Raw genomic sequence first — 12,211 nt, forward strand, 5'->3', positions numbered from 1 at the left:
CATATCTGGTAGCTACCACATATCTGGTAGCTACCACATATGTAGTAGCCGCTGTCGCTACGAGGATAATCCGCCAGTGCTCACGTTTCGTTCGTCACAGCCGTTGCACCTCCGAGCCTCCACCCCGAGAGAGCCGCTACCGCCTGCCGGTTTTCGCGGCGACAATCCGGACTACGCATTTCGACGCTACGGGTCCGCCCCTCGCTGTCGAGCCGTTTGCCCCGCCTCTGCAATTCGTAGAGCGCATCGGCAGCTGACCTTTACGGTTCATTTTCCCTTTTACATTTCATAATAGCGCCGTCAAACGTTTCCCCGAGCGGTTAACGCTTCCGCAAAGGTCAACAAAGCAATCCCATTGCCCTGTGACCTTGCGATGTGCATTCTGGTTGTAATAAGCCCGCGGCTTGGCCAACATTTGGTATTTTATGCAGCAATGCAAGGCGCGGCATGAAAAACCCAAATATAGTCTCTATATATACACCCTTTGTATAGTCTCTTATATATACACACACACACACTCTGTAGTTTCTTTATACATACACACACTCTGTCGTCTCTTTATACCGGAGGAATCCGATGAGCTATGAAGCTCTTTCTCACAGATGTCGAGCAGTCTTATAGATTGTTGGGCCACGTGGTGTTAGCGAGCACCTGTGAAGGCCGTCACGGGGCACGTGGTGGTGATGATGTGGCCATCATCACCACCACGCGTTTCGGTGCTCCAACACCCGCCCCTTGTCAACGGTTCCACGGCGTCTCCAACAGACGTCCTCTTCACACTGCGTCTTCGTGGAGCACGGAGACGCAGAGTGAAGAACCTTGGTGACAGTCGATGTTCGTACAGGCAACTGTTTTGAGACTACATGTCCTCCCAAACAAACCGTCCATGTTACCTTTCCAGCAGGAGGTCGGGACTTGAATTAGTTTCTTGTCTCGAGCATCTGCGTGCGTCCGACTCGCACTCTGCAGCTCCGCAACAACGCGTCCCAGATTTGCCAGTAGAAAAATATGCTAATTGTTTTTTTACCCTTTTTATCTGGCAACAAAATTGACACCTTTTTTTAAGGAAAGCTGTCTCGGGTGTGGACCATTCAACTTCAAGGACAGTGCATACATTATCAGAGTTATGTTTTTTGTTTGCATTACGACTGCAGGTATTGTCGTCTATGCAAACATGACTCCTTGTAAAAAGGTGTCAGTTTTGTTGCCAGATAAAAAGGGTAAAAAACCAATTATCAACGTGTCCCAGCTTCATTGGTGGGCGATGGCACGAGACGACACACGCGAACCCTGCTCACATGATGGCCTTTCACCGCGTGACTACAGGGACACACACACACACGCGCCTCTTCGACGTTCAACTTGTCCCGACGATTTATTGAATTCACTGCGCCCACACGTATCCCTCTTGCAGCTGACGCGTGCGCTCTTACTTCCTTCCTCCCCTGTCATCCAAAACCAACCTTTCAACACGAGTGACATTGGCAGGAGCTGAAGCATCAGACGCCCGAGTACTTTATATCCTGATGGCAGCCACTCCGCCACTGCGTGAACGTTCCCCACCGTCATCGCTGTCACCAATTGGCAGCGTCACTCTTCGGGAGGCCGGGGCAGGGGGGGGGGGGCAAGGCGGGGGGGGGGGGGGCAATGGATTCCGTGTTGCCGTTGTGGTCCTCGCCAATTCCCGCGCTGCCCCTCTGGTTCTAGTCGATGTTCCATCCACCGGTGACCGAACGTCGTGAAGTCCATCTCTCAAACGCACACGCTAAATAACCAACCCCCACCCCTCCCCCCAACCAAATCAAATCTACACATTTTACTTATTAAAAGCCTCAGATGTCATTGTATGAACGTGTCGCTTTTCTCATGTGCAGTTGTGCAAGGGTGACGCCGTTCTTTATCACGTGCCACGTCTGCCATCTAGCGGCAAACTATGGGGATGCAGCACAAACGGATCGCACGCGAATCAAGTGCCTGCTGGGTCGTGCCTGCTGGGTCGTGCCGCATGCACGAAGCATTCTTCTTCTTCTCGAATTGACAAACGTCGTCGTCAGCCATGGTCAACCCACTGCTAGATGAAGGCACCCTCTCAAGCCGCTGCCACTTCTCACGACCCCGTGATGCACACCAAACATAGGTTCTAGAAATATTGAAGGTGTATTTTGCCCTCATGTAGCACCCTAGTCACCTCGTGTGTGTGTGCCTATATGTAGTATAGAAACACTTGCAACATCGAGTAACACGCGCTCATAATTTGTGTGCGGTTCTGGCATCACTCACCACTTGGGAGACAAAGGCGGTCGGGCGTGGTGCTGGCCACCCACCCGCTCGTGTACCGTGCCGGCCTTCATAGGGAACAGCACTTGCCCCGCAAGTCTATTAAGGCTATACGGGGGGTCTTTGTATTTGTGTGTGAGCGGTGGCGTAGTGATTGGTGTACTGCGCTACGAACCCGACGGCCTGAGTTCGATTCCCGGCCAAGGCAAACATCAGTGACGAGTGATATCACAACTGGGTCCGGCTCTCCCGTAGGTCGACTCAGCCTGAAGTGAATACCTGGCGCTGTGCGTAAACATCTGCACAAGGTAGACAAAGCGGCTGGCCGGGGGTGGTTCTGCCCGCACCACTCCCCTCGTCAGCCGTTCCGGCCTTAATAGGTGCTCGCTGACAGCCGCTTCCCCGAGACTCTGTTAAAGGCGTGCACGGAGGATCTCTGTTGACATGTGTGCGCGCATGCTTACTCCCACTCATCGGCGACGAATGCTGAACCGCTTCCCCTAGGTCAACTCAGCCTTAACGAGTACCTAGAGCGGTGTGTAAAGATAAGCACTGCGGGAAGACAAAGGCGGACGGGCGTCGTGTCGGCCACCCACCCCACCGCGCGCCGTTCCGGTCTTAATAGGTGCTCGCGACCAGCACTCGCCCCAGCAACAGCGTGTCAAGGGCTGTAGGGTGACATCTCTACACAGTGCGCGCGCGCGTCATCTCACGGCTGCGTACACACTCGGCATCCGTACGTGTTGCTCCTCATGCAGCAGCAGCAGCAGCGGTGGCGGTGTGAGCACGGCGTGTTGGGCTAGTCCATTGCCTCGGCTCCCTATCCCCCGTATAAACACGCACACACACGCGCAGACACACACACGCGCGCAGATACACACGCAGACACGCACACACGCACACACGCACGCACACACACGCAGGGGTAGGAGCGCAGCGCGACCGTGCGCTCAGAGATCGCCTCTCCTCCTCCTCCTCCTCCACGCGGCGGATGGAGCCAAGCGCAGTGATGAGCGGTAAGCAGCATTTGGCTTCCACACGACATGGGCGGGCAAGCGATACGATTCAATCAAGTTCATAGAATATTCACACGGACTAAATTTAAATATCACCGCCGTAATCTCGCGTCGCAATTTTAATTTTTCTTTTTTTGCGTTTAAACTTTCATTTAGCAGGTTTCTAGAGCGTGTTAAATCACGCGGAGCGGTGGCGCAGTGGTTAGCGCACTGCCGCTGTGATGAACCCAGCGACATGCGTTCGGGGCTCGATGTCGCTCGCTGGTGCCAAGTTCATGACAAATCGGAACCGGCCCCGGATCGCCGCCCGGTTTGACCAAGCCGCGCTGACCAGCGTGGTGAAGTATGGCCAACTCAGCCCGCTTCCCCTGGGGCGCACTCTACGCATCCAGCAGTGGATTGGCGAAGGGTTGTAAATGATTCACATTGGTACTGTTTAGAGTGCCTCGTCGCTACAGCGGCGTTTACACTCGCTCGCTACTCCGCGCGCCACTGAAGCGTGGCGTGACGTGAGCCACGCGCGCGTGTAGCACACGTGTGTAACATGCGTGTGTGTAACACGCGTGTGTAGCACACGTGCCGCGTGCAATGGATGGAGCGCGGGTTTTGTCAAGCGCACAGGAGTGTGTCTAGGCGTGCGCGCTCTCTGCACGCTGCTTGTAGAACGCACAGCGATGCGCTTGTTTGTGATGCGCGAGTTGGCGGGGACTGTCGGTGTTGTGCAGCGCCCCGCGGCGAGCGGAGGCGCGCTGTGGTCAGCGCACTGCGCTACGAACTCAGCCACCAACATCAGTGACAAATATCTACACCGGTCCTGGGCCTCCCCTGGGTCGACTCAGCCTTAAATTAGTACGTGGAGCGGTGCGATGCGTAAACATTCGCACGAGGGAGACAAAGGCGGCAGGGCGTGGTGCTGGCCACCCCCCCCCCCCTCGTGTGCCGTGGCGCACATTGACAGGTGCTCGCAAACAGCCCTTGCCCCTACAGTCTGTTAAAGGCTACACGGGGGATCTTTGTCTTCGCGTACTGCCCGTGCACTCTGGCGCGCGGAGAGTTTACGAGCCGAGAGGACACCGCGCATGCACGCGTGCGCGTACATTGTGGACATGCATTTGCGTAATGCTCACTCTGCGTTCAACTAATAAGGGCCATCGCCCGAAACGTCGACTATTATATATTTTAGTAATTTCAAGCCGACAACAGCGTTATTGGCGAGTGCTGCCGAGTTGTTTTTTGCGGCTGTGAGCCACTTGCTGGAGCAGCAGCAGCGGCGGCGGCATCGCCCAATGCGACCACGCCGCATGCTGCGGGGATGCGCGTGCGTGCACGCGACGTGGGGAGCGGTGGCGCAGCGGTTGGCGCTACGCTGCGCTATGAACCCGGCGGCCCGAGTTCGATTCACGCTCACGGCCAACAACACCACAGTGACGATTATTTGAACCGGTCCTGGTCGTCTCCTAGGTCGACTCAGCCTCAAATGAGCACCTTGTGCGGTGTGTCGTAAACATCGCTACTGGGGAGACAAAGGCGGTCGGGCGTGGTGCTGGCCACCCTCCCCCTCGTGTGCCGTGCCGGCCTTCAGAGGTGCTCGCTAACAGCACTTGCCCCAACCGTCTGTTAAGGCTATACTGGGGATCTTTGTCTTTGTGTAAATGTCTACTCGTGCTGGTGCGTAAGTTAATGGATACACGCGTGTATGTACGTCGTGAACGAGCACATCAGCACATGCACGGCGCGGTGTGTAAACATGAGCACTGGTGAGACAAAGGCGGTCGGGCGCGGGGGGGTCTCGCCACCCCTCCCCCCCCCCGCTGTGCGGAGCCGCGTTACAAGTCGACGCCGTCGCCGTGTGGAACTCGCCCCGCGGCGTGAAGACACCGATGGTGGTCTTGACACCGCAGGGAACCGCTCTGGTCGTCATCTCTGGGTCCGCATCATCGTATCCAGAACAGCTGGGGGTGGGGGGAGCGGTGGCGAAGTGGTTAGCACGCTGAGCCTGTGCGTGGTCTCATTTCGTGCGACAAGGTGACGTCAGCAACGTTCTATGCGGACATGGTGAAGTATGGTCAAACCTCGGCTACCATGACCGACTTGGCACGGGTTCTCTAAGGGCCGTGCGTTGTTACGTCGGAGAGGACTCAACATCCCTGCGGCAGTGACACGCGGTGCCCCTTCAAGCCGGGGGATCTGGCCGGTATGGTCAAATAACCACATTCATCATCTTCTTGGTTCTTTCGGTAAAGTCACGTAGAAGGGAACTACATTCATTTAGACGCTGTCTCCCCGAGAGACCTGGTTTTCACCTGAGGACGGCTGCTTGCGTTGTGGCCGAAACGTCGTGAGAATTATTTTATTATGTTTTATTTTTATTATTTTATTACTTCCCTTCTACGTGACTTTACCGAAAGAACCAAGATGATGAATCCCTGCAGTCACGAAAGCTTTAAATCGAAACACGTTCATCATGTCAGGGGTCGGGGGGGGGGCAGTGGTTATTGCACTGCGTTATGGAGCCTGAGTTCAACTCCTGGCCACGAATTAACGTTGGTGACGAGTGACGTCTGAAGCCGAACCGGCACGGGGACATTGGGAGGCCTTCATCCAGCAGTGGACTGACGTCGTGGTAATTAGTGCAGCTCCAGTCATCAAGAAAATCTGACAGTCACCGATCTGCGGTCGAAATTCTCAACCCGTTGGACCACGCGGTCACTCGGCTGCCACATTCGCATCTCCGATTTCGCACGGATGGATACGTCAGGCGCGACATAAGTTTAAGATGCATACACAGAGCGTCGGTCATTCGCCTATGGGTGGGGTCTATGTAAGTCCATGGGTGTCTTGGCAAATGTCAGAATTTCCACGTGTAAGTCTGTATCCCAAACCACGCGCAGACTGCATCGTAACGCCGCAGCCTACTGATCATTCGGTGAAGATCGTTCCCGATCTTCACCGGGTTCCTCGTGAAGCCGTCCACTGACTCACCAATATCGACGTGAGCACTTCGCCACGAGTGATCAAACCTCGCAGCCATAAGATTACCGTGTTTTCCAGCAGGTGTGAATTAACCTTGCCCCCTTAGCCAGGGAGACACTGGATATGCTGCATAATTAATTAACAGGCTGTGACACGGATACCGTGCAGGATAAACTTCGAATGTGCGCGCGTGGAACCTCGGGGACACATTGCGGCGACAAAGCGCGCTGGTGCACAACGCGAGACGAATGGCTTCCTCACGACAGAAGGCCACGAACAACACGGCGAGAGCCACGTGGCCTTACGAACACCGCCTTGGCTCGAGGCGTGGACGTGGGATCATCTGCCCGTGCATCGTGGCCCTATTCGTAACACGTCTATAGAGGAAAGGTCATTGACCGAAACGTCGCCTACGTAATTCTTTTCCTTTCACGGCAGTGCTGTTTATGAACGTGTTTAGCTATTGGTGACCTGGGGAGGGCAGTTGAGAAGCCCCGTGACATGAACTCGAGATTCGCCCCGAGGCGACACTCGGTCCGCGGGCACTTCCACGGATGGCTTCAGGCGAGATTGTCTCTGCGGATGTGAATCCCGAGGTTCAACAACAAGCAAAAGAAACAGCGGAGAGAGAGAGAGAGCGAGAGAGAGGGGGTGGGGGGCCACACACACAGAACTCTCATCTCCGAATCTAATAAAATATTTATACCGCCCGCCGTCCATTGCCGGATTAATTGCTCCAATTAGGGGGTCACGTGTGTGGCTCGGCCGCTCCGCGTGGCCCTGACTCGGGCGCAAAGATGAGCGCGCGCAACGCTCCATTGTTCAGCGCGGGGTTCATCCGCGCCCGAGCGTGCGTCTGTGTGTGTGCTTTATTACGTGTGTGCGTGTGTCTGTGTGTGTGTGTGCGTGTGTCTGTGTGTGTGCTTCATAACGTACGTCTGTGTGTATGTGTGCTTTATTACGTGTGTGCGTGTGTCTGTGTGTGTGCTTTATTACGTGTGTGCGTGTGTCTGTGTGTGTGCTTTATTACGTGTGTGCGTGTGTCTGTGCGTGTGCTTTATTACGTGTGTGCGTGTGTCTGTGTGTGTGCTTTATTACGTGTGTGCGTGTGTCTGTGTGTGTGTGTGCTTTATTACGTGTGTGCGTGTGTCTGTGTGTGTGTGTGCTTTATTACGTGTGTGCGTGTGTCTGTGTGTGTGCTTTATTACGTGTGTGCGTGTGTCTGTGTGTATGTGTGCTTTATTACGTGTGTGCGTGTGTCTGTGTGTGTGTGTGCTTTATTACGTGTGTGCGTGTGTCTGTGTGCGTGTGTCTGTGTGTGTGCTTCATAACGTACGTCTGTGTGTATGTGTGCTTTATTACGTGTGTGCGTGTGTCTGTGTGTGTGTGTCTGTGTGTATGTGTGCTTTATTACGTGTGTGCGTGTGTCTGTGTGTATGTGTGCTTTATTACGTGTGTGCGTGTGTCTGTGTGTGTGCTTTATTACGTGTGTGCGTGTGTCTGTGTGTGTGCTTTATTACGTGTGTGCGTGTGTCTGTGTGCGTGTGTCTGTGTGTGTGTGTGCGTGTGTCTGTGTGTGTGTGTGCGTGTGTCTGTGTGTGTGCTTCATAACGTACGTCTGTGTGTATGTGTGCTTTATTACGTGTGTCTGTGTGTGTGTGTCTGTGTGTGTGCTTTATTACGTGCGTGTACGTGTGTCTGTGTGTATGTGTGCTTTATTACGTGTGTCTGTGTGTGTGTGTCTGTGTGTGTGCTTTATTACGTGCGTGTACGTGTGTCTGTGTGTGATGGGGAGCGGTGGAGCAGCAATTCGCGCTATGTAGCCGGCGACCCGAGTTCGATTCCCGTTCACGGCCACCAACACCGGCGACGATTATCTGAACCGTTCCTGGGCCTGCCCTAGTTCGACTCAGCCTCAAATGAGTATCTAGTGCGGTGCGTGTAAATAGCGCCACTAGGGAGACAAAGGCGGCCGGGTGCGGTGTTGGCCACCCTCCCCCACGTGTGCTGTGCTGGCCTTCAAAGAACTCGCTTACAGCACTTGCCCCAAAAGTCTGTTCAGGCTATACTGGGGATCTTTGTCTGTGTACGTATGGATGTGTGTGTGTGTAGGAATCGTGTGCCCTGGATTACAGGCATCCACACGCGTATCCACCACACATGCCGTTATAACATCAAACGATCCAGGTTTTACATGACGCAGTCATCCCACGGAATATTCCCACAATACTCTGCAGCTTGCTGGGCCACAATGTCCCTCCATTCCATCTCCACGGAGGGGCGGCTCCCGGCGGCGAGGCCTCGACTCGCGCGCGCGCTTCCCCGGAGCGAGCGCGCAGACCACAGAGAGGGTCGCCAGAGTCGGGGATTCATCTCAGTCGGGGATTCATCTCAGCCGGAGCCGCCCGGGGTCGGGTCCCGGCTAGGAGGCACCTCGGGGACACGCTCCATGGGCAATGTGGCCCGGGCTGTTATTGTCTTCAATCTACGCACCCCCCTTCCCCCACTGGCTACTACTGACTCAGGAGCGAGTCGCCTGTCCATGCGTTGCTGCGTTGCATGTACTGCATCGTCAGAATCAGAATCATTATTTGTACAGGAGGAGGAATCCGATGAGCTATGAAGCTCTTTTTCGCAGGTGTCCAGTAGGGGCCGGGTCTGAACGTTGCCAACAACAAACAGTACAACAACACGATCGGAGTGCAAAGAATGTTGAAATGTAATTAAATAACTTAAACAATATACAGATAAAGTGACACTTCATATAAATGTCGCTTCTTCTTTTCACGTGAAACTTCTAGCGGCCAAACAATCGGCATTTGTCATCACCTTCTTGAATGGGAGAGAAAAATGTCGCGGTCTCAACGATATGATCAGGATGTTGGTGCAACATTTAGTCGGTGTCTCTTAGCCATAGCTGGGCCCCACTCTCAGCCAAGGCAGCCACAGGTGGCCGTGCTCCCTGGAGGTTGGATTGTGCAGCAGAAGCAGTGTCCACAATGGGTTGTGCAGGAGATGCAGTGTCCACCATGGGCTGTGCAGCAGAAGCAGTGTCCACCATGGGCTGTGCAGCAGAAGCAGTGTCCACCATGGGCTGTGCAGCAGAAGCAGTGTCCACCATGGGCTGTGCAGCAGAAGCAGTGTCCACCATGGGCTGTGCAGCAGAAGCAGTGTCCACCATGGGCTGTGCAGCAGAAGCAGTGTCCACCATGGACTGTGCAGCAGAAGCAGTGTCCACCATGGACTGTGCAGCAGAAGCAGTGTCCACCATGGGCTGTGCAGCAGAAGCAGTGTCCACCATGGGCTGTGCAGCAGAAGCAGTGTCCACCATGGGCTGTGCAGCAGAAGCAGTGTCCACCATGGACTGTGCAGCAGAAGCAGTGTCCACCATGGACTGTGCAGCAGAAGCAGTGTCCACTATGGACTGTGCAGCAGAAGCAGTGTCCACCATGGACTGTGCAGGAGATGCAGTGTCCACCATGGACTGTGCAGGAGATGCAGTGTCCACCATGGACTGTGCAGGAGATGCAGTGCCCACCATGGACTGTGCAGCAGAAGCAATGTCCACCATGGACTGTGCAGGAGATGCAGTGTCCACCATGGACTGTGCAGCAGAAGCAGTGTCCACCATGGGCTGTGCAGGAGATGCAGTGTCCACCACTGCCCCCACCAGTGTCGCAGTGCGTGCGTGTGGAGGAGTATTCACTCGCTTCAGTCGACTGTGCTAACTTGCTTCATTTTAGACACCCGGCACTCCGCTCGTTGTTGTGAGCGTCGCTCCTATGCCCTCCGTTGTTGCTGGAGGGCGACTGCCTCCAACTGGCCAGCAGCAGCCGCGTCCTTCACGAGCCTCCTCCACAGAGGCCGATCTTGACATCGCTAGTAACAGTCATTTGGCAAGCCCACTCAGCTCCACGTCCTCTTGTACTACGTCACTCCGTCTATTCTCTAGCCCGTGCCGCGCCCGTTTAGCCCCCTCTATACGGCTAAACAAACATACGCTGCTTGGGCATGCGGTGGCTGGGCATGTGGTGGCCGGGCATGAGATGGCTGGGGCATGCGGTGGCTGGGCATGAGATGGCTGGGGCATACGGTGGCTGGGCATGCGGTGGCTGGGCATGTGGTGGCTGGGCATGCGGTGGCTGGGCATGCGGTGGCTGGGCATGCGGTGGCTGGGCATGCGGTGGCTGGGGCATGCGGTGGATGGGCATGCGGTGGCTGGGCATGCGGTGGCTGGGGCATGTGGTGGCTAGGCATGCGGTGACTGGGCATGCGGTGGCTGGGCATGCGGTGGCTGGGCATGCGGGCGACGCGACCCAGCCAACGCAGCCTCCATCGGCTGTGGGAGGAGCTCGCCGAGTGGGGGGGACTGTGTCCAGATCGCGTCCCCTTTCGTAGCGATATTTTCGGATTCCACGCGGGGGGCAGTAGAGTAAGTAGGTTATGACATCCTGTTTGGGTGCGCTGCGCGCAATGTGCGTTTCGTGGGTTTGCATCCGGCCGTGCCGGCAATTAATCCCGGTACAGAAAACAGCGCGCGTGTTATGCTGTGTAATGACTTAGAGCTCCCTGTTGACCGGCGTGAGAGGAGAGAGAGAGAAGGGGGCTGATATCGCAATAATAATAATGAACACGTGTAGATCGCGGCGGTGGTGTCGCGCGCGAGGATTTAAGGAAAGAATTAAAACGGCGCTGGCGTATTTACTGCTAAATAATTTATATCTCGACGCAATTTACGGTGGCTGCCAGCGCGGGCTCCTCTGGGCGCGCTATGCGAGTCCATAAACGCGGGGCGCCGATGCACTCGACATCGACCCGTTCCTCCTCTGTCACCCGCTCCGAGCCTTGCGTGCTCGGCCTCGCAGGCAGATGCGTTTGTTTAATCACGCGCGTTATTTACGCGCGCACGGGAACGCCGACGACGTCTTTGTCACCGTTTGGCGGCGGCTGGTTGAGATTCGACTTTGGCTGCCGGTGGGTTGGGCCGACGGATCTCGTTCCTGCTGCGGGGATGCCCACGCCGCGGCGCTACAGTGGGTTCGGCGGCATCCGCTGGACTTGCACTCAATTCAGATGGCGTAGATTCGAACTCTCGACTTGGTTCATACTCTTCGTTTTTTCGGTAAAGTCACGTAGGTAAAAAATTAAATTAAAATTAATAAAAATAAAATAATGAAAAATCACGACGTTTCACAGCCAGATTTGCCGTGACGGTCCCACCTGATGACGGAGACTTGTGTTGCCTCCGAAACGTCGTGATTTTTTTTATTTAGTTTTTATTAATTTTAATTTCAGGTTTTTATTTGTATCTCCCTCCTCCCCACCCCGCCCAACGCCCCTGTGTACACCCAGCACTATGCATGTATACACCTGCAAGTCGCGAGCAAGTGGTGTGTGGTGGGGTAAAGCGTGGGTACTCCTTACGCCTTCGGCGTGGACGAGGAGGTGAAATGACCGTCGGGAGGGACACTTCGCTTGAGCTCCTCTAGTGGAGACCCTTCTGCCAGCAGTGGTGTGAAGCGGGAAATTGCAGGCCTGCGCCTCTACCTCTACTCTGCGTTATTACTCCAGGCCAGTGGTTCTCCTTAACCCCCTTTGCGTGCACCCCCAGGGGTTGCGAGATGCCCCTTCTGGGGGTGCGGGACACGGCCAGATTTGTTTAGAAGGTAATTAATCGAAAACGCAATGTCAGCACGGGCACGTTCGTAACAACGACTTTGTTTCATCAAACCCCGATGCATTTATTGACATTATTAAAATAAAAACAATTACGTTTGAGAAACCAAATGGGTGCAAGGCTGCAGTGAAGGCGAAGAGCAACTGCTCTGGATGTTCGTCACGAGTCACGTCCGTGGCGTTCCACCCCCTTTGTGAACCCGTCGCTGGATGCAAGGCCACCACAACGCCATGTCGTTGTGGTGCCCTTGCTCGATCATACTTCACCA

This window comes from Lampetra planeri, chromosome 54 (assembly GCF_965212315.1).
Source record: "Lampetra planeri chromosome 54, kcLamPlan1.2.h2, whole genome shotgun sequence".
Taxonomy (NCBI): Eukaryota; Metazoa; Chordata; class Hyperoartia; order Petromyzontiformes; family Petromyzontidae; genus Lampetra; species Lampetra planeri.